Raw genomic sequence first — 25,737 nt, 5'->3', positions numbered from 1 at the left:
GAGACATTAATTTCCCAACCTCCTTCTGGCACTACAACAGCAATACATGCTGCTGGTGTTGGCCATAGCCAGTCTGATTTCAGACATTGTGACAGATCAGCTCTATAACCCACAACGCACAAAGGAGAAATTGCAGCAATACCCTAATTATGCTTACAACAGAAGAATATACTGCCAAAAGCATTGAATAAATACTTGAGAAATTAAGAAAAAACAAGAAATAAGGAAAACAAAAAGTAACAAAGAAGAAGAAATCTAGCACAGTATGTACTGGTCTCAACCCCTCAGAGTAAGGATATCCATACATTAATATATCAAAAACAGAATTACCAATCTTATTTGTACTGGCTTTACTTTTAAAACCTAGTGAGGCAAATTTATACTCTGGCCCCATTAAAACCCACTAATTTCAGAGTTGTTGAATTTAGGAGCATTGCATCATATAACTGGAAGCAGAAGTTAATGTACTGAGTGTTGTTTCACTGAGATGAAATATTAATTCATGCCTATTTTGAATGTTGATTGTTTTAATACCCTGAACTTAGCGACAGAAAATGAGATGTAATGGGTTGTTTCCATATGTCACAAGTAAACCAGTTGCTTTTTTAACTGTAAGTTCTGTGAGCATTATTTTCTTAGCTAGCAGTTCAAGAAAATGATTTAAAATTAAACCATTTTCCTCACACCTGTAAAAATGTGTAAATGATAGAACTGGCAGTATGATGATTGCTTTACAGATAAGCAGTTTCTTCATCATCTTCAAGGACATTCAGATTTATGATCTAATCATTCAGCCCTTTAACAGGATGCATTTGAGTTTGATTAAAAAAAGAAACAAATAGCAGTGCAGATTTATTAATGAAATCTGTGTGACCTTTTCACATAAGGAACTCTCCCAAAATAATGAATTTAAAGTGCAGTATAGCTTCTTCAGCCTCTTTAGCTTTGCTTGTCCTGGTATGCAGTGGTTTTGGTGTGCTTTTTCCACATTGGCAAGTGCAAATTTTGGAAAGTTCTCTCTCCCTCCCCCTCCTTGAACTTTAATTGCTTAACCTACAGCCTAATTCAAGTTGCTCATAAACCTTAGCCTTTGTTGTAGGTCCGACAGCTGTGTTATGTCAGTAGCAAGTAAAACCTTCACAAAGTTCCGGAATGCTGCAAGACATTTTATAGGTGCTGCAATAAAAGGCAAATTGAATTTACAAAAATGCATTTGTCACTGATTAAAAACTTACAAAGTTAATTGGAAACACTGTGTAGGTGTTGCCACACAACTAGAGGTGTAACTGGTGGTTTTAATTCAGCTGGAGCATGGGGGATAGTAGCCATTCACATTAAGGCCAGCAATCTTATTCGTATTTCTTTTCCCTTGAATAAGCAGGGAGTATTTCCTGGAAGATCTGCACGAATGTCAACATTTAGCAGCATTAAGGTATTAGTTGAGGAGTAGTGACCACTTCCTTGTTCAGTTTTCAAGGATGTATCAAAGTAAAATTTGCAAGTATTATTTAGTGTCTGATAGTAATTGCTGTATCCCTTGGGAAAGTTTTCTAGGCCTTTCCTCTCCCCCTTGTCTTACCTTGGAAAAGGTGACACCACCATAGCAATCATTGCTTCAACAAGTGAGGAGGGAGGTAACCAACAGCCGAGGCAATCAGCACCCTCCCCCTGGAGCTGAGTGAATTATCTCCATATAATCCACTTAACCTTTGCCATTGTGGGACCTGGGAAGCTGAAGGTATTTTTAAACTTGAGTCTTTTAATTGCCAGTTTATAGTGTCACTAGTCCAGCTCAGCTGGAAAGAGGATGATTGGAAAATAGTTCCATGAGGCAATAGCTTTTCACCTCGGCCAGGAGTCCTAATTATTATTAGTTTTAAGGCTCACTGTCCTCCAAGTCCATGTAGGCAGTGGTCTACAACGACTCCACAGGTGATGGGGTTTCTCTAACATAATATTACTTCTAGCTAAAATGTCACAGATTTCAAATTACTTGAGTGATATATTGTCATTAATTGTTAATATGCAGAAAAATCCAAACAAACAAAATATAATGGGAACAATTCTGTAACAGAGTTGAGTAATATAAGAAAACTGCTTTGCTATTTCTATTCTTAGCAATCTCCACTTGCTAAAATAATTTCTTAAATCCCACTTAATTCCCTTATCACACTTCACAGAAAAGCAAAAACTCTAGCAAATGCTGAAGGATGCTTGTTGATAGCTTTCAAAAGACCAGCTATGGAAAATTTAATTATCAAGTGGTTAGTTCAGCACACTGCCATAGTCCCTGAGAGCTTTTTGATATATTTTTTGAATAGTATTTACCTATTTTATTGATAAATATTCCATTACGTTTGACTGTATGTCCATGTTTCAGTGATCACTAAATCAAGACTTTGCATATGGTCTTAGCAGAGATATCATGAAATGGAATCTGTACCTTTTCTTGAGTTGGAATTTTCAGTGGAGCCCCAAAGAGTTAGGCATTAACAAATTCCGGCTTCTTTGAAAACCTAAATCTTAGACTTATATGATTCAGGAAATCTATCATGTTCCTTTGAGATCTCTCATAAAAATGGAGCGTTAATACCTTTTACAAATATTCAGCCAATCCTCAGATCTATAGTTGCTCATTCTCTTCACAGTTCTAAGAGAGCAGAAAGACGTCCTACAGTGCTGGTAGCACTCGTACTTCAAGTGCAAGAATATGTCAGTCCACAGCAGGCCTACAATGCTAGTTATTTTTCAGCAATGCAGATAATCATGGTCTAACATACTTACACTGTAAATACCAATGCAGAAAAACACAATGGTACACACTCCCAAAGACCTTCTGACACACTGGCTGCTAATTCAGCCATCTCCTTGGTCTATGTTCTTTGGTACGTACTCAACCACAAGAAAACCTGCCTATGTGATACCTTAGAATCAATAAATAAATATAATTATTCTGGGAAACTGATGCTAAAATGGTATCAGCTTATTTTTCATCACAGTCTTTGCCATCTCCTTTATTTTTATTAATAATACGGAAGCTAATAGTAGTCAGGATTCAGAAGCAACAGCAAGGTTGATCCAGATATTTCTTTCCTACTCCTGCTATTCTACAATTCAGCACTATATGATGGGAACACCATATTACATTATTTTTACTTGTAGACTGAATACTTCAAAACAAAACAGTAGATTTCCAAGCCTAAATGTATAATTTTATTGAGGCCTACTCACAAAGAAAGAAGATCTATTCGGCTTTGTTGTATATTCCTTCTCACCTTTACTCCTACGTGCTTCATGGCTTAATGACATTCTTTCCAGAAAACTTAAAAATATTGACAGAATGGATGTCCTTTAAGATTTTAGGAAGCATCATGTGTCTGTGATTTAGCCAGATTGTGCATCTGGGTAGTTCTGGGCTAGTATTTCGGCAGATTTTTCTGCAAAGTCATTCTTCTTGGCCTACATACAATGAGCAAAGTATGTGGCAAAGAAAGGAATAAATAAAAGAGAAAGTGTTTGGGTTATTTTTCTAATTTCACTAGTTAAGCCTTTAATGAAATTATCAGCAGTAATACAACATTTAACAATTAAAGAAGAGGCAGAAAGAACAGCTTACTGGCCTTGGTGGAAAAAGAAAAGCAGGAAGCATAGCAGCCATACTTTTTTTTCCTCAGGACAGGCCCCAAATGGAAAACAAACTAAAACAAAAGACTGTTTATATTGGTGTTAGGAGCACTCAAAAGCAATTTAAGGATCTACTTTGGTTTGGATGATAATGTAAAATTTTTAGATGAGGAAATCCTCAAAAAAAAAAAAAAAAAAAAAAAAAAAAAAAAAATCCAAAACAGAGAGAGGTTTTACAAACAAACCTGAGATTTTCTTGTTTTTGTCTCTTTTATCAACCTCCCTTTTCTATGAGATATAAAAACCTCAGAGACAGTTTTCAGTTTATACTTGGAAGACAGCAGAAACTGAGATTCCTCCTCTGAGAAGAGTATTTTATGTGAGGCTATCGCACTGTGAAAATGCATCCATTATGGACAGATGTGAGCCCCTGTACCTTCCTGCCCCACATTACAGCAACTCAACAGTAACAAAGAAAACTGTGGTAGTGCCACTACAGAAAAGCCACTATGCTGACAGAAAGAGATGTCCCACTGTAGATTACACAGATTAGCTGCTTGAAGCCCACTGGGTATTCAGAGGGAATCTACTCTGAATTATTTTGCAGATTAATTGACTTTTCTTGACAAAAGATTTTTTAAATATTTTTTTTTGTATTTTTTTTTTAATTTTATTTTTATTTATTTATTTATTTATTTATTTATGGGAAATGTTACTAGTAGGAATGGGAAAAAATAAAAGTCCAGCACACTGTGCACAGATAATCTAATTAGGAATGGGAAATGTAGAGCAGTTTATTCTTTGCAACTGAGGTGAATTCTGCATAGGCCCGGCCATTTTGGTGGGTGGTGCCAAGCACCAGTCTGTGCAGCTGTGTCACAAAATGGCAGACAGGAAGGTGCAGCCATACCAGCAATCCTACAGGCAGTGACTACAGCATTAAAAGCAGGGAAACTGCTCTCCCAGAAACCAAATAGGACACACTGAATTATTTTAAACGGTTCCATGCTATTTCACAAACATATATTTACAAACCTAGTTGGGGGGTGACGGTTACAATTCACTTTTAAAATGAAGGAATAGAGGAAAATGTCCTCCTGAGCATTACAGTCTCTCATGACAAAATGTACTAAAGTCTTTGGTGGATCCATGGGTGGGGTATGTTTGTGTCCACACAGGAGTGATGGCTGAAATGTGGTGCCCCCTGAATGGTCAAGAGTTTTGCCACTGCTTTCAGCTTTTCATCTTCCCTGAAGAATAGTGAACATGTAAAATAGATTACCTGTGTGTTTCAATTTGTGAAAATGGGCAGAGAAAGAAAACACTGTCAGGTCTTTACTAGAAGCTGCTGAACACAGGGGATGTTATCTACAATAATACTTTATACAGCTGGAGGAAAGTTCCTTTTATGTAAAAGTTCTTTATAAGTTTAGCTTCTCTTGCAGCTGATGAGATAGGGCTTTCACCAAATCACAATGAAGTTGTCATGTTTTCAGTCATATTTTTCCCCACAGAAGAAAAAATGGCTTTCTCTATCAGCACAGCGACTTTAACTCCAGGTTAGAGATAAAGCATAGGAACAGAAATAAAGCCTCTAAGAGAGCATAGTATCTCTCTCTGGCCTGTAACAGGCTGCAGCTGACTGACCTGCAGGCAGCCAGCTCCTAAAATAGTACATGTGGGTTATACCGTAAACTAAATTGGAAGTTATGTAACCACGCACCCTGCTGCTTTCACCTCTGTCACATGTGAGAGCGTATTACTGCCTTTCAAGGCAAAAGATTTTGAATTTCTTTGATATGATTGAAAATACCAGATTGACATAGCATACTTTGCTGAAGCATTTATCTGTTTCATTCATTCGTCCTCATCAATATTTTGGTATTACTGTTGTAAATTTAATAACAGCCTTATTAAAAGGTATTAAAATCCTATCGCTGATGTCTGGTATCAGATTGGGGAAAACAGTTCACCCATTTCTTACATGAAGCTTATAGCAAAATCAGATGGCCAGAAGAGGCCTGTATTTTGCAAGTTCACATGGATGTGAGCTCAGCCAGTTTTGATTAATGAATCCATGTCATGAACTGCCATCCCCTTTATATTCCCACTGCCACTGTAATTATTACAATTCATATGCTTCTCCCATGTTTGTGAATATATGTATGCTGTGTTTGCTCATCTAGCTAGGCACAGCATGTCATATGCTAGCTATTTCTCTTGGGAGGAAAATTGTCAACTGCAGAAAAAGTTCACACTGTAATTAAGAACTGAATTATTTTTTTTTCATCTCATAATGTATATATATATTTTATATCATGCCTCCTTCTTATCTGAAAGATATTGCTGTACTGATGGAGGTAGATAGAAATTCTGATCATGTTTCAATTAGTGAGTGCAAATATCACATATTGATTTATTTTTATTTGCAGAAAGGTTGTATGTCACCCCCCATCCCTCCAATATCTACGTTGATATATGGATTAATGGGGAAAAGAAACAAAGGAAATAGTAAAGAGACATGGCTAATACACCGCTACTGCACCAGTTGTTAGAAGGGTGGAGAACTGCATCCTGGAAAGTGGGGGCTACAAAGATTTGGAAGATATGACTGCAGACCAGCAGAAAGGATCCAGAAAGGATCTCTCAGATCTCCAAAAACAGACCTAATGTAATTCTTCAGGGTGTAGATGGAAATACAGAGAAAAATGTGGAAGTTCACTATAATAGTGAACATATACATGGCATGAAGTCTGTTTCTGAGATAGGGCATTCCGCATGGGATATACCTGTGCTTTGGAAATGCGTTGACATATCAAAAAACCGCTGAGGAAAAAAAAAAAAAAAAAAAAAAAAAGAAGTGGGAAACTCATTTCCATAGCAATTTGGAATAAGTTCAATCTATTTATTTTAACTGCAGTTAGATAAGAGATAGTTTGGTCATGATCCATAGTTACCTACAGTTGGAGAGATTTGCTACTTATAAAACAGTTAAGCTGGTGAAATATCCATAGCAAGATATAATGATTGGAAAAAAGACAGGGAGACACATTTAGAGCAAGAACAAAGTGCAAAGGGTACTTATCTACTACAGCTATTTCCACATGGTAGATGCATCTTTATCTGAAGATTTTATATCATGCCTAATATTTGTCTAAAGAAACAAAATAGCTTTCCAAAAACTTAGAAACTTGATGCATAGATTGTGAGGTGAATTTCTACTATCCGTTTCATCCAATACAGGTAATACCAGATCAATGGAAGGTTGCTGTAGGATTAATAGAAGCTTGTGATCATTGTTAAGGGTGAGCTCCTAGAGAATGAGCTAGGGACTATCTATCCATATCACGATTAACAAAAGATTTTGAGGATGTTTATTTTTTGTTCTTAATGAAGCATCGGGTCAGTTATAGCCAGTAAAACTTCTTTTTAAATCAGAAAACAAGGTACACACTGACAAATTCTTCGCATCAACATGAAAGTCTATTGGCAGGAGACAATGTCCATAAAGTGCACCATTTTGCCTAGTCCATTTAAAAACAATGACAACAGCCCGAAACTAATTGCTTACATACCTTAAAAATGTCACCTCCTAGCTGGTTGTTATTTGGACAGTTTTCATCTGTGAAAGCTGCTTTGATACGCTGACCTCCTAATAAATGGAGAATAAATGAGCAACATTCATTATGGAAGCAAAATATGTGGTATCAATGCATTTTTATTTTGATTAGAGCTCAGGGCTTTGTTCCTTGAAAAGTCATTGGAGATCAGGGTTGTCAGTGAAACTTAGGTTGAGAAAAGTTTCTTTATATACATACACACATACAGATATATGAAAACAGCCATGTATAACAATATTTTAGAATTATGTGATTAATTTAACTGGTTTTATGTTGACCCTTTGACAGCTTGGTCAATCTGCAACTGGTCCGTCAGAATAAAAGTAGGATCCTCTTGGATCACACCAAAGTTTCACCACAAATTCTACTGCTCTGGCTGTTTACAGGAGATATTTGTGATCTGTCACACGGCAGGCCCATCTAGATGTATGACCTGGCAAATGCATCTAGGTCATCATATTTCCTAGACTCCAGTGGATTTCTCTTTTGCAAATTGTCTAACCCCTTTTTGAGTCTGTTTAATCTTTTGGACTGTGCAACATGCCATGGTAAGGAATTCACAATTCAACTTGTTTTTATTGCCTATTTCAAATGGGCCATCTCCCTGTTTCAATATAGGCTGCCTAGTCTTCCTGTTATGAGCAATATGAACAAACCATACTTCCTTTGTAATATATTTTTAGAATATATATGAATATATTTATAAAAATATATGAATACTTGTAGACTTTCTTCAGCCATCTTTTAAGGTACCTTTAAAAAAAAACACAAAACACTTTTATAAAGAATTAAAAAGTGTAGAAGTCCCCATCTAGTCAGTTATTTGCATGAAACTGCCCTGTGTCTGATCATCCCACTGTACTTCCATTACCTTGTAATTCTGGTGTAATTTTCTGTTGTACCAGAACAATAAGCTGCATTCAAATTATGGGCACATCTAATCAGTTTGCTGTTTTGTTTGAAATTTCTTTTGGAATTATTCTTGACAGCATTTACTTTATGGAAGCTGAGAAATACCAAGTTCACGTTTTAATAAAGCTACCCAGTGAGTTCTCTTTCTTGAGTGGCAGTAGCTTGCTTAGAGCTGATTTCTCCATAAACTTTTTTACCGTGTTATTTTGCACCTAGCAATGCGAATTTCAGCTACAATTTTATTGCCCAGACAGTTATTATGAAAGTCATAGGCAATTTCTACTTATGGCTTTAGTTTTGACTACCCTGCAAAATTTTATATCATCTTCAAAATTTGTCATTTGACAATATACATCCTTTTCCAACTCCACATTTTGTTGAAAAGAGATGGAGAGAGAAAAAAAGAGAAATCCTTTTTTTTGTCTTTTTTTTTTTTTTTCCTTAATGATACAATAGAAATGTATCCATTTTAAAATCATTTAATCTGCTACTTTTCTTCTTGTAATTTCTCACAGATTTTTGCTGTTGTGTGTTGTAAAAAGTTCAGTCTGTGGGGAAAATTAGTGATATTAAAAATACTACTTTAATCAAATTCTGAGCGCTGGTAATAGTATTTTCTAAGGTATATGCTATCTAACAAATCTTACATTTTATTGGCTGTCTCATTTTGTTCTCTTTCATATTTCACATTTATGATATGCTCAGACATACCCCTGTTTTGTTGAGCAGGACTCTGTGTGGTCTTTGATGTAAGACATAATTTATTTGACAAGGAAATATGAGATGGTGCCCTGAATCTGCATTTAATTGATGGATTGAGAATTTTTAGCATTGCAACAAGACAGATTCTCATCCAATGTGTCATGGAAAGAGCATTCTTTTAATCTGTCCTCCTGTGAATTAAAATACATGTATATATATTTTGAGGAGTAATTTAAAAAATTCTTTATTGAAGGTAGTTAGCAGGGTTTTCATACATGTCTGACATCCAAATACTAAAAGTGATTGATGCTATTATCTGTTCTTAAGGATATTTTTATATCTATGAGAAGTGAGTGCTCGATTCTGACAAGTCTTCAGTGAATATCACTAGCATTACAAATGAATACTAGCTCTTGGTAATGCATTAAGGCAGCATATAAACACAACCCTTTTTCATCAGTGCAAACTTGCTGTGAGTTTGTGCTTGTAATTAAATCTTATGCCATTTAAACATCAGGCAATCATCTCCATTTAAAAAACTTAAGTGATAATTACATTATTCTTCCACATCATTTTGCATAGGACAATGCAGCACACCAAAAGCTTTCAGAGGCTTCAGTCCAGTGCATAGTGCCTCAACATGCCATCTCAGACCATCTGTTGCTTGTTAGTATTTTTGTTTATCATCTTCATGCACCTTCCATCTACCACTCAAAGTTACAGGATGCCCTCAATCTGAGACAATTGTCTTAAATTAATAAATTAAAATAAATCACTTACTGTTGAAGTCCAATGTAATGCCTTTCTGCTGGTGGTTCTTGTGACATTTTCATATGGAAAACAAGGACATTTTTGATCATCTGCAGGATTTCTGCTTCTACAGTTACATATTAAAAAGTTATTGTAGAGCTATGTGAATGCTGGCAAGTGACCAGGTCACTGAATATACCTCTCTGCTTTTTCTCTTAGCAAAAGGAAGCTTTAGGTATGGCTATTAAATGAATGCTAACATCACACTCCTACTGGAGTCATGGAAGCTTTGGGGAGAGGTAGAAACAACATCTAGGTAGCCTTTTTTTTTCCTTCTTCTTTTTTTTTTTTTTGTTTTTTTTTTTTTTTTTTTTTTTTCTTTTTCTGATGAGAAACATGGATTCATTTTCTGATTTCCAGCTTTACTGGCACTATCTCCTCCAACACACAACAGGAGTTAGTGCCTCCAGCTACAATCAGAAGATACATGAGTACTCACACTGGGGATTAGTCACTCTGCCCATGTTGAGGGGTGTGCAGGAAGCTGTGGTGGAACAGTCCACATCTTCAATAGTCAACATCAAAAGATGTTTACTGACTAGCTAGGTCCTGAAGTCAAAGGAAGAGGGAGATGACATTTATTTGTTAGTGAGACAAGTGCTAGCAAACTCTTCCAGTAACCCCTAACAAAGGTAATCTTTGTTACAAACAGTATCAATACTATGCTTTTAAAATTTTCTGAAAAGCAAATTTATTCTGTTTTTGTGACGTCTTACAGAGCCTTCAGAGACCAGACTAGTGACCTGGAAAGCCTGCCAGTTTTTGCCTTAACAAAGGCTGCAAAATCAGGTTCATATTAGAAAATTAAAATAAAAATAAAGGAGACATAATATACAGCAATGGCCTCCTTCAGTTGTAACAACCTCTCTCATTTTTACCTTGCCTGCAAATTTGTGTGATAAAATAATCGTCATTTTTCATCATTATGTCTTTATATCTTTCATAAGAGAACCACTCTCCTTGTTATCTTTATTCACTGCTGTAAAGAAAAAAAAAAAAAAATAATGTCCCTTACTTCATAAAACAATGCTGTTTTAAAGCTTTCATTTTAGAGCTAGCGTTAGGCCATGATGAATTGCTGAATGGTTGATTTCCTGACACTCTTTCTTACTAACCTTTCCTGACAGCTTCTGGATTGCTCTACCTGGTAATTTGCACTATAATAATGGCTACAGTGAGATGTCTCTTAACTATTTCCTTTATTTTTAACAAGATTCTTAACACCCTCTGTAGGTGACAAAATGCAATTACAGACGTGGAGTGTCCCCCCGAGGCCGGTTGCTCGCAGATGCCACCAGTACTTTAGTAGCACAACTGTTAAATGAAACGAAAACAAAGAATCAGATTCTCTAAACATCCAGTTCAAATAAAAATTTAATTAAAAGTTATGAAGGCGTTTTATTGATTAACAATCTTAGTAATTAAATAGTGTAGTTGACATTTTTTTTTTTTGGGGGGGGGGGTTGGATTTGTTCTTCCTTGGAGATCTCTAATTGTTGTATGGCTTTACATTTATTGATAACTCTGTTTGATGAATACAGATGCCACCTTTTATGGTAGTCGTTGACAGAGTAATCATATTGTGAGAAACACCAGGCTTATGTAGTAACAGCTGTTGCAGTTATACATGCTGATATCCATTGGGAAAATGTGTTTGCTGCTATCATGGGTACACAATAAATGGAAGGTGCAATAAAGTACAAGCTAACATTTTGAAAATCCTTACAACTCTAGGAACTTTATTGCAGATTACAAGCACTTTGATCTCTGTCCAGTACTTAAGTCTTAATTATCAGACTAATTGCACAGACTATGTTCATTTTCAGTGGTAATCCTTTCGTGATTAGCTTCTGTGTTCAATAACTGACTTATCCTTTAATTAAAAGGACTATTAACCTTAAGGCTGCTGCTGTGGCTTGGGATTAAACCTATACAGAGTTAATATTTAATATCATTGTAAAAGCCTTTGGTGAAAGGTATAGAATGAAAATATAGTGATTCCCTCCTTTACTGTAACTTGCTTTAGGAGAAAGCTTCATTATATATCAGCATAACATATTTTCCTTTGACATACTACTAGCTTAAATCCATTAAGTAAATGTAAGAATATGTATGCACTTTGAGCCCTTTTCTCATTTACAGGCAGGGCATACTCGCACTGGATATTTCCCAAGTCATTCTAAACAGTCATGATCAGTGGCTGATCTGCAACATGCACACAGAGACAGGACAGAAGCAAGCTATAAAAAGGTCCTCCTTTTTACAACATTGAATTATTTTTTTGTATTAACGGACTAGGCAGTGTTATTTTTTGCATATGTGGCAGTGAGGAGTTTATTTAGGAAAAGGAAAATGCTATGTGAAACATGCTATGGAGGAAAGGGTTCTACGGTTTTGCCAAGGGCCACCGCTGTCCAACAGTTTGGAAGACTAAGAAGCAAATCCGTAGTCATTGATGCCCAAGTGCATAGGCTGCCAAAAAGCCAGATGCTGCTTTGGGAATCACTGCGTATCTTCTAGTTTGGCATCTGGGTCCTGATATGAGCAGCCATGCCTAATGCCCGCCTGTGACTTAAGGTTCTACTGCTACATTGATGTCTTTCCTTTTGTTTTTATTAATTTATTTTAATAACACCTCCCCTCTTTAATCTAGTCAAGTACTTCAGGCAGATTGGTTGACAAGCAAGCTAGGTGCAATGTCAAATACCTGCTCTCCTCAATAGCCTCAATGCGTGGAATCTGTTGCTAACTCTACCTGGTCAAACTAGACTTGTTAAAGACTGTCTTCATCACTGAACTTGTTTGCTTACTTTGCATATGGTTTATTTGGGGTTAAGACTTAATTATTAACTAGTTGCCATTAATGAAAGCTAGTATCTATTAACCAGCTGCTCAATCCCCTTACAAATTGAGTAGGAAAATTTATCATCTCCCACCCACATTTAAGGTAGTGCCAATATGTCTATCATTTCAATGGAACTATTATTTCATTTTCAAAGGGAAAAACATTCTTATTTTTATGCACACTGCTCAAAGAATATAAAGCAATGTTCCCTATGTACAAGAGTTTTCTCCAACATGTTACTTTCCCTGTATAACTCAAATGATATACATAGTGAGGGTGACCCAACCACACTCTTTCCTGAATGGAGTGAAGATAAAAGCACTGTATTTGAAATCAATAGAGGTGACTTCTGGCCCATGATGGGAGTGCCTGGCTTCAGAGTTATTATATGGTGTTAAGTGCTGACAGTGCAATAGGATTTTCACAAGACATAAATACAATGAGGGATCTCCAAGCCTAGTGCTAGCCTGAGAAACGAGCCTGTTCAGGCTGTCTAGATAGAGCATGTTGGAGAAACACAGCCACAAACAAATATCTCTTGTTAGATATAGAATGAAAGGCTGAAGTACTTAGCATTAAAATATTTCCACACATGCTATTTTAAGTACTTTAACTGAGAGCAACTCTGACTGATTTCAGGAAGACAGGTATGGAGACTGGACTCATATTCTGGAAGTTATTAGCTTTCAGAAATTTGGGGATTACACCTTGCATTTAGCTATAGTACTCTGATGATTCATAGCAATTCCCTGTTTGGTCTTACCAGTCTTGTTAGCAATAAGACTAACAAGATGTTTACCATCTTCTGTATTAAAAAAAATAATTCATTGTCTCTTGCATAGTCACAGTTAGCAAATTTTTATCTGAAGGGTAAGAAAAAAATAATGGACAACTCAGGGAGAATTGAGACTCCTGAAATATTCACTTAACAGCTTGAGAAATAGGAACTAAACATGGAAGATAACTCTCCATTTTCACTGACTAGGGAAAAGATGAATCTGTCTACATTAAAGCTGGTCTCTCCAAAAACCCCTTGCTTTCTTCCTTCTTGCATATGTCATTGACATATAATACATTCATTTGAGCAGCTGTACAAAGGCATCTCTCAAGGAGATACCAACCCAGGCAGGGTGACTGTAGATACTGATAGATACTTCTGGTATCTTCAGAATCCCAGAAGCAGTAGGAGAAACATGGCATGGCACACTGGTATGAAGGCCATCACTAAGTCCGTATATTTCTGAGTGACGTTTAAGGTTACTATGTTCCATCCACTCCATTAGGATCAAAAAAGTGGATAGAAATGGGCATGTCAACTTGACAGAAAGGTAGTCACAGATACCATCACAGGTATATATTTTGTAGAAATAGTTATATGAGTAGCAACTTTATCTTTTTCATTCTCACCACAGAGCATGATTACACAGTTACTCATTTCTGTGAGCTTTCATATCTCTAACCTGACATCCATTTAACTATTTTAGTCACTGTACAGCTCTCTGCTAGTAAAGCAGGATAGTTATGAATCCAAACCCCCAATTCAGTATGGTACTAAGAATATGCTTAACTTTAAAAAGGAGTGTGTGTATATACTAAAACTCTGCTACAGGCCTAATAAAATTACTATAGCAAGTCAACATTAAAGTCTCAGGAATACCAATGTATTTCAATTAAAAGTGAAAAACTACTATAATCTTATTAGAATTTTAAAACCATTATGAAATACAGTTAGAGCATGTCAGAACCTACTATAAATATAAAAATTAAATAAAGGAATTAAAATGAGTGGAAAGGTTCCACACAGAAGTCAGGACTGAAGTTCAATCTAGAAAACATGAATAAACTTCACATTTAAAACAGGAGGTATTTGTCACAAACAGGCTGTTTATCTACTGAATTTGGTAAATATTGGCTATTTAATAGCTTTAACTCCATGTTTTAATGATGATAATCAGACATTTTCACCTAGATGCTTCCACAGCGAAGGTGGCTGGCTCTTGGGCAAACAGCCTTTTGTCACTGAATTCTGATCGCCAATTTTCAATGGCTGGGACGCAGTCTCCTCGTGTGTACTAGAGCAGACAGTTGCCTATCATGTTGTTCCAGTTGCTGCCAGCTCTTTGCTAATTTGTACAATAATAAGTGCCTATTTCCATCACTACTGGTAATCTTGTCATTTTTGTGATGTCATCAGCGCAAGTCAGAACAGAAAAGGTCAGTGGCACAATGATGTACTGTATATAAAATGAGCCATTAAGAGAAAAAAAAATGGTTAGACATTTAAATGACCAAGCCTGCCAAGGCACAGGAAAATATATACTGAGATGGTCAGGATAGCTATATTTTGCAATTCCCATAATAAGTGAATAACTTCACCCCCACTGTGTTGGCCTAGAGCAGTACGGTGTGTACTGCACGAGACAGCCTCGAGCTATGCCTAGACAGACCAGAGGGAGTCTGGATAAATATATATTTAATGACTGACATTAAGCATATTTACTAAATTTTGTGAGTGTCCTGTATTCTGTCCCTTAATTTATCTAGTGTCTACACTATAGAAATATATACAATTTGAATATAGTGTGTAGATGTTTACCATCTTCTGTATTAAAAAAAAAAAAAAAAAAAAAAGTGACCAAAACTAGCGTAACAAAACCTTTTCATACCACAAATGAAGCAGGAGATAAAGTCAAAATTCAGACAAAGCATGACACTACCAAAACATCTGAAATGAAGTTCCTATGCCTATACAAAACACAGAGGGAGAAAGGGAGAGAAGAGGGAAAAAAGGGACCCTGAGCTTCAATGAGGGGCTCCTGCTGATCATCCTGCTGATCCTGCTTCAATGAGGGGCTCCTGCTGATCGACCAGGTAGTCCCACATAGAACAAGAGAACCACCTCTTTGTCAGGTCTTACACATTGCTTAGGAACAGAGCAATCAAGTAATTCCTAACATTACCAGCTACTTTTCCTTATTTTTTCCCTCCACCCTCCCTCTTCAAAATTGTGACTCAAGTCCTTCCAACCATCTTCAGAGTGCATCACCTTGCTCCACTCAGCCTACAGCTCTCTCCAAACAGAATCAGCAGCGTTTGGTATGCTTAACATATACAGGCATATCACCAGCAAGCATTTTAAGTTTGTGATGGTTACAGTTCTTTCTGGATTTCCATCAGAACTGCTTACAAAAGTAGCAATAAGATAAGGAGAATGCTGGATTTGAGTGGCCTCTGATAAATATTTCTCTCTGATTCATTGCTGCATTTTTACAATATGCTTTTGCTGAAGTTAGGAAGTGGAAAAATGAAAAAGCACAGTTGTTCTACATCAAAACTGAAAAACAACAAGGAGTGTGCTGTGTGTAGGAGCAAGCGGATGTTTGTTCTCACAGCTAATGGTGGCACAGCAAGGCAGCATATAGTACTGCCTGAAGACTATTGTGTCACCTACCATACTTCCCAGTATGTTGAGCACAGGCAAACACTGAGGCGATAAAATGACTAAATTATGCAGCTTATTAAAGACCAGAGAAGGCTGTGAGGTTGACAGGAACCTAACTGAATAGGAGATACACAACAGCAGATTAAAATCAGTGCTCACCAGTGGGAAGCAACAGATGCAGAACAGTTCTTTGAGCATTGTGCTATTTAACACCAGTCACTTAGTGAACAACAAGCTGAGTCTGTGTGATAAAAGCTAGGGGACTTCCTCCACATGTGCCTCTTAACCACACACTCTGAAACTCTAGGCTTTGGCATCTCCTGTAAGTGGGGTACCAGAAAACTGGTTCCTTTCAACAATCCAATCTCTCCCCCACCGTTCTTCAAGTTAAACATAACTGCTTTCATATCACCATTTGCATTTTCTATTTAAGATGCGGGGAAGTCATATGATTTTTATGAAGACTACAACACCAGTCTATTCGTATTGTATTTTTAGAGACATTGTATTGATTGAAAGAGAATTGGCTAACCTGAGATGTAAACAATGACTGGCATTGGCCTTAACCCATGTGGTTAATATCACTGATTTGTCATGCTGAGTGATGTGAGAAGAGAAACGATTGGTTGTTGATTATTGAACAGCTCAACACAGGGCACATTTGGCATGTCAGACGAGAGGCTATTCTAATGAGCTAGAGCTGCTGCCAATTACTTAAGAACCAGCGCCTCGTCTACAAGCTATTTTGTACATCTTCAAAATGTTTAACTAAATTCCAGCTCAGTAACAGATTGCAAATAAGATGGTTAGACTCAAGAACCTGTGCATACATATTCCTTTAGCAGGCAGGTGCACATGAGATGATGCTAATGGAGCCTTTCATTCTCTGGTGATAAGTAATTAACATATAGCACAGCAGTCAGTTTAAGAAATGTTCAGTTCTTTGTGGAATCTGACAGACCTCTGTAATTGAAACATTCCCTCGTACTTTTTATTTATTGGATTCAGGAAAAAAATTATCAGTATTGAAAACTATTAGAAGAACAAACTCTAGGAAGACAAACTCTAGTAAGAGACCTCTGATTTTGCATGGCCTGCTGTAATGACACTCCTAAATACCTAAAGCTTTGGCCAGAAAGAAAGAAAAATATGACAACCAGTCATAGAAGGCATAAACATTTCAGATACATCAGGACAGAGCCCACTAATCATAAATATCAGCTAAAACTTCTATTTTTATTTTTTTCCCCTCCATGGATGTGTGATCAAATTCCTCTTTTTTTTTTTTTTTTTTTTTTTTTTCCCCAGTAACATAGACATTATCTTTGTTCAGATTTTCATAGTCCTATCATAAAAAACAAACAATACTCTGGCCATGCCCATTCAACTACTGAACTGCCTCTGCTTAGAGCATACACAAGGACACCTGATTTAGAGTAAAGCATTGACTACTTAAGTGTTCTTCATTTTAGTGCTTTTACATTACAGAATTAAAATACTTGTCCCAGAAACTCTAGAAGCTCCTTTCTACATAGTTTTAGTATGCTATCCAGAAAGCCAGACATAACAGAAAATAAAGATGTCTTCCTTCAATTTGAGATACTTTTTAGTTTAAATTCTTCCTACAACAACTACATTGTTTTCCACTTAAAAGTGTATATAGAATCTAACTGTAAATTGAATGTTGAAAAAGTGAGAGCTTTTATGAGCCAGATGGATCTCAATAGGCTCTGTGACCATGAAATTAAAGGTACGTCAGTATTGTTTCTGGTTTAGGCACATGTGCAAAACAGCATGCATGCTATGTGCTAACATGTACAAGAAAATGCATATTGAATACCTCTCTCCTTTGATGAGATCAAATGTGTTTTACAACTGGAAGCCTATTTTAGTTAACTCCCACTGCAAGCAAGTATTTTAGGTAGCAATTTTAGGTACTCTAACACCATAATTATTGTTATTAAAATTAATCATCCCCCCACAGATACTTGGCATATGAAAAACTCTTAAAAACCATGTTTGTAATAATTTGTTTTGGATTCTGTAGTTGAAGCACCTTTATATTTTTCCTCATGAAATATTTGCTGCCTCCAATCACCTGGGGAACATTACCTTGATGAAGCCACTGAAATATGCTCCATCAGTCTCAAAGGGTTTTCCTAGCCTACTTTTCACCCCTTCTTGCCAATTAAGCTGCCACATTATGTATGATAGTGAGGGTCACTTGTTTTTTCAAGTGATATTCTAAATTGGTGAAGATGACAGAAGCATACTGGCCTAGTGAATAATTAGAGTGGATCTTAGAGCCACAAACCCCCATCTTGCACTGCCACATGCTAACTATTTTTAACCTCAGCTCATCTCCTCTAGCAGGATACATGTGTTTTTGCCAGGAAAAACTATTGCTGTATTCTGTACTGGGTGTCTGTATTTTATATTAAGCAGTTAACAGATAAAATAACTAAAGAAATGTTGAAAAAATAAAAAAATTGAAGAAAAAAATATATATGCGCAATACAAGGCTTACTTCCATGAATGAGACACAACATTGTTCTCGGACCACATAACATTCATGACACTGTATTTTGCAAATATCTAAGCAATTCTTCATTAATTCACTTTGAATTCACGTATACATCAGTTTATAGACAAGGTTAAAAAAAAAATAAAAATTCTTTATGTTATAAGACCAAGAAGTGCTACTCCATAGTTCTAAAGCAATAGTCTCCATTGTAGTCAATGAACATTTTATACCTGATGATATATTTCAATCAGAATTTACAGTTTTGCTACTGCACAATCTCCAAATAACCACAGGAGGCACAGAACATAACACAATTTAGTAGTTTAATGCAGAGACAAATATTTGTGATTCTAAGTCAGCCTTTCCAAAAGGAAGACACTTATCTTAAATGTTCAGGATTAATCCACTGCCTAAGACATTTAACAAACAGGCTTAAAGGGAAAGTTACTGACATTGGATGAAGGTTTTAGTGAAAGAGCAGAGATGCCTTGGCTTGGCTAGCTTCTCTCATATAGCTGTTAACAAATTTTACTGCAGTAGTGATCACCAGAAACAAAGGAGCTAACAGGACAGTAACGAAGGGCTGAGTAGTGACCTTTCTGCCTCCTTCCTCTCATTGTTCAGGTTGGAACAATGATGCATATTGTGACCAAATTCCTCAGCTGAGCTCTAATTGTGGACAGGGTGCAAGAACTAGAAGATTTGCTATTTGGAACTTGTAAAAACAAAATTAAAAAAAAGATTCATTCTTCAGGGAGTACTCAAGAGGTCATCTCCTTTTAAAATGTAACCATACAATTGTATAAGTTCTCCAACCTCGCACTTTCTGTTGCTCTGTCTTCCTTAACCTCAAAAAAACTCTTCCAGCTACAAGAAAATGCTGCCTTCTCACCTCCACTGGAAACAGTGCTATTCACTACTTGCACAAATGGCTGAGAAGTAGATGCCCCAGATCGCAAACAGAGATTCTGGGCAGTTTACAGCAGAATTATGATTTACACCATAGTCTGTGCCTGTTCCAAGCTATTGAGAGCTACACCAACTCACCCAGCTCCAAATACGCAGACAACAAGATCCTCTCAGCCTTAACAGCATAGTACACCTTATATTTCAGTGAGTTTTTCCTTTCCCCTGCAGCATGAAAGTTTTTTGGCTCAACATCCTTCTAATCAGGACATTTCAGAAGCGTTTTCTATGCAGCACTTCACCTTCTCTACCTAGGATTGCAGTCAGCAATTTTGTTTCCCTCTGTCTTACTTCATACAATTTGCTGAAAAAAGAGTAGCAGCAATACAAAAATCGAGTGCAGACCAAAAATAAAGGAAAAAACACAAGAAACCCACATCAGTGTACATATGCTGGTCCTTTAAGATATTCTGAAACAGCATAGGAAGGGCAGTAGCAAGCAGGTAACTTGGATATAATGTTTATTTTAGAGTTAGTGATAAATCACTGTGAGATAATAATGGGAGCATATGTCTCCAACAGCTTTTCAGAAAAGGTGTTCTATTCTAAATGTAAACTAGTGGACCAAAGAGATAGTGAAGATTTATTTCCTCTTTCCTGGCAGAAATAGATTTCTTTCCTTAGCATATTAATGATGATGCATTAAAAATGTTTACAAAATACCATCACTTGAAATTATGAAATGAATGTAATTAAATCACCTACAAGCCCTTAGGGCTGTGAACACCAGCTTAAGCATTAGTGAGACAGATTGCAAGCTAGGATTCTGGTTGTTTCTCTCATGCTGGGGAGAAATGGAAATAGAATTGCGACTGATAGCCCTACCACTGCACAGAATGTAACACTGGAGCACAGCAGAGAGGAAAATTCCCAGTGATAGCTAGCACCAACTGGAAGTCCTGCCAACAAGAACAGCACTGCCAATTTGTATCTCTGACCAAGGTTATCCAGGAGAACATTTGCCATCATCTATTTTTCAAGCAGCTTACTTTGGAGTTGCTATGGTTGGGCTGAAAATGGCCTTGGGTGAAAAAGAAACAAAACCAAACCAGAGTGGCAGACCTAAAAGGGATCTTTGCCTGAAAAATAAATTTTCCTAAGGAATGGTATCACCTTAGCGTACAGTTATCTTGAGGATGGGACCAAGCTCTTCCAGTAAGCCTGTGAGACCAGACTGATGGGTACCTGCATTTGCAGTCACCCCTCTCTAAGGCTCCTGTGAGTTATATTGGTAGCTGGACATTTATTAACAACTAGGCTCCATCACCTAAAAACAAACAAACAAACAAACAAAAAACAAAACACACACAAAACAAACAAACAAAAAACAAAGCAAACAAACAAAAAAAACAAACAACAACCAAAAAAAAAAAAAAAACCACCACACCACCACCAAAAAAAAAAAAAAAACCCTACAATTCAGCCACCCCCTTTATTCTACAGCTTTGAGGTGCGTTGTCCTCATCCATTTTAAAAGCTTGAAGTTAACCCTGGCAGAGCAGCTCACCTGGTAAAAGATAGGGCACAGACATCCATAGTCCCTTTATTTTAAGCTTCCACTGTCTCCAGATCTGCTGCAGCCCATGCAGCATATTCTACAAAACACAAGTAGCTTTTGCTGAGTGGGAAGGGGTAAAGCATCTAATTGTCATTCTAGACTTTCAACTGTTCCATTCCTCCTTGGATCTAGAAGCCTGACCAAGAGCGCATGCCTCATGTTCAGTCTGGTCAATATTTTAGCTCAGAAGCTAAAAAAAACACATGGAAATCGGGAAAGAGATTTGTACATGATAAATCTATTTCTCTACTATGTGCAGAAATAGTCTCACTTATAGCACCTTTTTTTTTTTTTTTTTTTTTTTTTTAAATCTTATAGTATATGTTTTGATCAGAGAAACATCTGGCTCAAGCAGTCCCTTTGCTGCTTAATTTAAGAGAGAAAAAAAATGTGAAATATTGTTTGAGTCCATCTTTTTTTTTTTAAAAAAAATTAAGTTATATATACATGAATTCTTACAGGCATGACCTAGGACATCACAGTCTACAACTTCCTTGTAAAGGGGTGTCGAGAGGCAGGAGACCTTTTCTCCATTAACACCAGTGACATGACCCGCGGGAACAGGGTTAAGCTAAGGCAGGGGAAATTTAGGCTTGACATCAGGCTTGACATCAGGAGGGGGTTCTTCACAGAGAGGGTGGTTGCACACTGGAACAGGCTCCCCAGGGAAGTGGTCACTGCATCGAGCCTGTCTGAATTTAAGAAGAGGTTGGACTGTGCACTTAGTCACATGGTCTGAACTTTTGGGTAGACCTGTGCGGTGTCAAGAGTTGGACTTGATGATCCTTAAGGGTCCCTTCCAACTCAGGATATTCTATGATTCTATGATCTCTGCTGAACTGTGCAGTAGACAACATTTAGAGAATATCTGATTCCCTACAAAACCTGGATTAAGTTTTCTACAAAATTATTGAAGAGCATGGTCTCACAGTTAATACAGTTGCATGTGACATACTCCATTCTCAGTTTGATGGTAATCTCAGCAACAATGCAAATGACTCATTGAAAAAAAATTTCCATAAGTAAACAGAAATTTTTGTTCATCACTTTTCAATTTTTCCAGGTCAGAAACCATGCAGATTCCAAAGGTGTTAGATATATGTACAGTTTGAGCCAAAAGATTTGCAAGAAGAGCAGGAAGTGCCAGGAATAGGAAGTCTTGAGGTTAAATTGGAGCTTTTGCTATGTGCTTATTGTATTCTCCTCAATAAGTCTCTTTGTTTTTTCATTGTACTCTCACGCATAAACTGAGAAAAATAATCCTCATGAACACATACTTCAGAAGTATCTTGCAGCTTAAATAATTGATGCTCCAGCAGTACTTTAAAGAGTTTAAGTCTTTCCAAACGTTTGCTTAGACAGAAGTACTCCACATTTTCTGAGAATGACATTTCTGAAGTGTTCAAAAATTAATTCAGATTTGATCTCCCTTTTATTAGCCTATCCACATATATAGTGTAAAGGCAATTTTGAAGCTGAACACATTAACAACAGCCATCAGTAACTCTATAAAACTCCTAAGGCAATCTTTCCTTTATAAGCACTTGCCCCAGTTCTTTAGGAAACATCCACCCAGTAGGATTGGGGTTCTGCTTAGAAGTTGTGTGAAATAACGTAGTGAAAGATTCTATTATATAGGACACATCCAAAAAGGATCAGATTTACAGTATGAATATATTAGCAGTAATAAGTTGTAATGCTCTAAAATCCTGATGACAATGATTCCTTATTCAGTTCAGGTGAACATCATGCAGACTGACAATTGCTCACACAACAAATGGCAAGGATAAAAGTGACACCGAACCTTCATCATAGTTCCTTGGAACCATCCATCCAGTGATATTAGGGAGTCACACAAGGTGTATGTAAGAAAGCATCATGAAATGTTACAATATAAGGTTCTACTACATGGCACAGGCTGAGAAAGAGTGAAGTTTACCATATGTACATCACCAGCTTCCAGCTGTATACACTAACTTCAGGAGTATGTGAACAGCTAAGTGCTATAGGCAAACACTAAATACATAGAGTATAGATATCTACATAGGAGTTTCATCGTGTGTAATACACCTTTCCATAGCCAGTGTTCATCAAACTGGTAACATCTTCCTATTCTTGAAGAAGAGGTTTCAAGTACCCTTTCCACCTTCCCACAAGCCTTAGGGGCTGTGTCCATGCACTGACAAACCTTGGACTGATATTACCCATGGTTACCAATAAAATGGGCATTTCAGTGTTTTACACCATACTTTTTCCAAACTTAGTTTTTAAGCTACAACTCCCTGTACACTTTACTGCTTTCCAACATGGACTGTCAGGGTCTTCACCAGGCACTACATGATGCCAGTGTGCACATACCAAACTGCAGAGGCAACCAAAGAAACACAACCAAAGGGTACATATGTGACAAACTGAAAGCCATATCCTCTTATTTGAGGAAAGAATGGGCATATTCTAATTAGGAACCACACCTTCTAGGCTCAGAGCTTTCTATCCTTGTAATCAGTGCCAGGTTTTATTAAGTTTGTGAAAACTGCTGAGACACAGGAGATGCATCACAGATTCTACAGTTGCTGGTACAACGTAGTTCCCATCTGAAGTTATTACTGTAAGGCAGAACATCCAAGAAGTATTGAACTTCATAGAAGCAACTGTATCCTAAGCCAGTATTACAACTTGTGCATTAGATATGCTACTATGAAGACAAAAGATGAACACTTCAAAAGACCCAGCATCTTACCTTACACTGCTCTTCTTGAATGCACAAGAAGGCCTTTCAACGTGTATGGGCATATCTAGCTCAGTGATGAAGCCCAGGATGTAGTTGCTTTTGGCCACTTATCACCACCTTCCTGAAATGTTTTTACACTTAATTAAAGGCAATGTCAAACCCTGGAGCTCTCCTTTTTACCGGGGGCAACCAGTTGGTGTTGTACTGAGAGCGAGTCCCAAAGGGCACTTTTCAATTAATAGGGGCACTTGCCACAGCACTGCTAAAGGGATAGCTTTTGCTTAATAATGAATGCATCAGCCTACAGCTAGTGAAAAGAGAGTGAGATTAACACTAGTATTTAAGAGGTTTCTCACATAAGCAGCCAAATTAAAGAGGAAAAAAATCACTTGGTTGCTTTATCAGTTCAGTGCTCTCCTTTAATCATTGTTTGAAGTCCATTTTTTTTAATCTTTTTTTTTTTTTTTTTTTTTTTTTTTAACCTTTGTGGGTTGCAGGAGTACTACATGATGTTAATAATAGCCCTATGTTGATTTCCTGTGTTACAGCAGTAGCATCTTTTCCTTTAGTATTCCTTTAAAATATAATGTTAGGGTAAGTTTCTCTTAATTATACAGCTAGCTTCAGCGAAAAGAATATAGGATAACTTGTGGAATTAAACAACAAAAAACACCCTTACCAATCTTAGTCCTCAATAAATAAAATGCTTTCAGACTCTTCCAGGCATGTTAGAAACATTTAAAAGCACTTCCCAAAACTCCTGAAAAGTACACATCTTCTGTCAACTCAACACTGCACATACCAAGCAGGAAAAACTCCCTGTTACTCCTTCACTTATCTCAAGGTGTAAATGGAAAAGTGCTGTGTCTGAAGTCAGGTGGCAGCACTTACCCTCTAAGACAGCTCCTCCCAAGACCAGGTTTTACCTCCATCTCCGTGGAACCAGTACAAAACTTCAGTGCATCAGGTTCCAGGGAGTGACCTCAAATACTCATGTCTGTCACCTATTCAAAGGCACGTGACAAAATTAAGAGCTAAGTTCTCTTTATAATCAAACTGAAAATGGAAGTAGTTGCTCAAGGCCTAGTCTTTCTGTCCTGTAGTAGTAAGGTGATCCAGCTGATTACACCAGAAGAAAGCCACAACTATATGGTCTCTGAGCCAAGTCTTGAACAGACTATGGAAAAAATTAGCTTAGCTGCTCCAAAATGGAAAGAGATCCCCTTGCAGCAAGGCAAATGGAGTTGATTTCAGATCAAACAGCTCAACATTTACGGGTCAGACCCCTCTGAAGGAAGTTAGGACACCCACTCAGGGTGCAAGCACTGAACTGTGCACTTCCCTGAGGTGGCTAGTTTCCTGCAATCTGTGTTTCCCAGTCTGTAGTGATACAGCTTTGGCAGCTCTAGAATTGCAGGACTCAGCCCTAAAACCTATGGTAGCTCAGTCCAACATAGGCTAGCTGTTGCTGGAAATCATTCCCTTTCCATCTCTGTATGGCAGGAAACATTTGGACATCTCATCCCCTCCACGTAAAGCCAGTGGGCAGGTCTGGTCCAGGAGGCCTGGTGGGCCAAGTACCTCTGTGCAGCTTTCCTGCTCTGAGCATTTTTTGTTCTGCTTTGAAGGTCATGTGCATTTGTTCCTTGGAGTGTGTTCCAGAAATTAGACATTACTTCTACAAAAGCAATGTCGAACCACCAAACAATAGTTATCTCCATTAGAGAATATAAATAGTCCATTTGGAATAGAATAGCAGCAGCAGAAAACAGTTCATCTCAGAACAACCTTACAGTGATGGTTAGGTGCTTTCCTGGAAAACATTCTTGAGTGCCAATAAGGGAATGTAACAATCTCGTGAGAATTTTAGCTACTGGTCTATAGGATTTAAAAATAAATAAATAAATAAATAAAAGTGTTCCTCCTCCATTTTGTGACTTCAAAATGAAAAACATGGCCAGTCAGAAGTATAAGAATATTTAAAAACAATCCACAAAGTGTTT

General features: G+C 37.2%; 1 long non-coding RNA gene across 1 annotated transcript; it reads right to left on the bottom strand.

The window, feature by feature from the left end:
- Nucleotides 1–10,670: 10,670 nt before the first annotated feature.
- Nucleotides 10,671–24,532, bottom strand: LOC311439186. The gene is made up of 3 exons (XR_014694577.1): nucleotides 24,414–24,532; nucleotides 23,744–23,855; nucleotides 10,671–10,982 (listed from the first exon to the last, which is right to left on the bottom strand). It is a non-coding gene; the product is annotated as an uncharacterized lncRNA (long non-coding RNA).
- Between the last annotated feature and the right edge of the window lie 1,205 nt (nucleotides 24,533–25,737).

The sequence above is a fragment of the Aythya ferina genome (genome assembly GCF_964211825.1).
Source record: "Aythya ferina genome assembly, chromosome: 6".
NCBI classification, from domain to species: Eukaryota; Metazoa; Chordata; class Aves; order Anseriformes; family Anatidae; genus Aythya; species Aythya ferina.
Note: the sequence above shows the minus strand (reverse complement) of the source record. Positions and strands in the feature narration are given on the sequence as shown.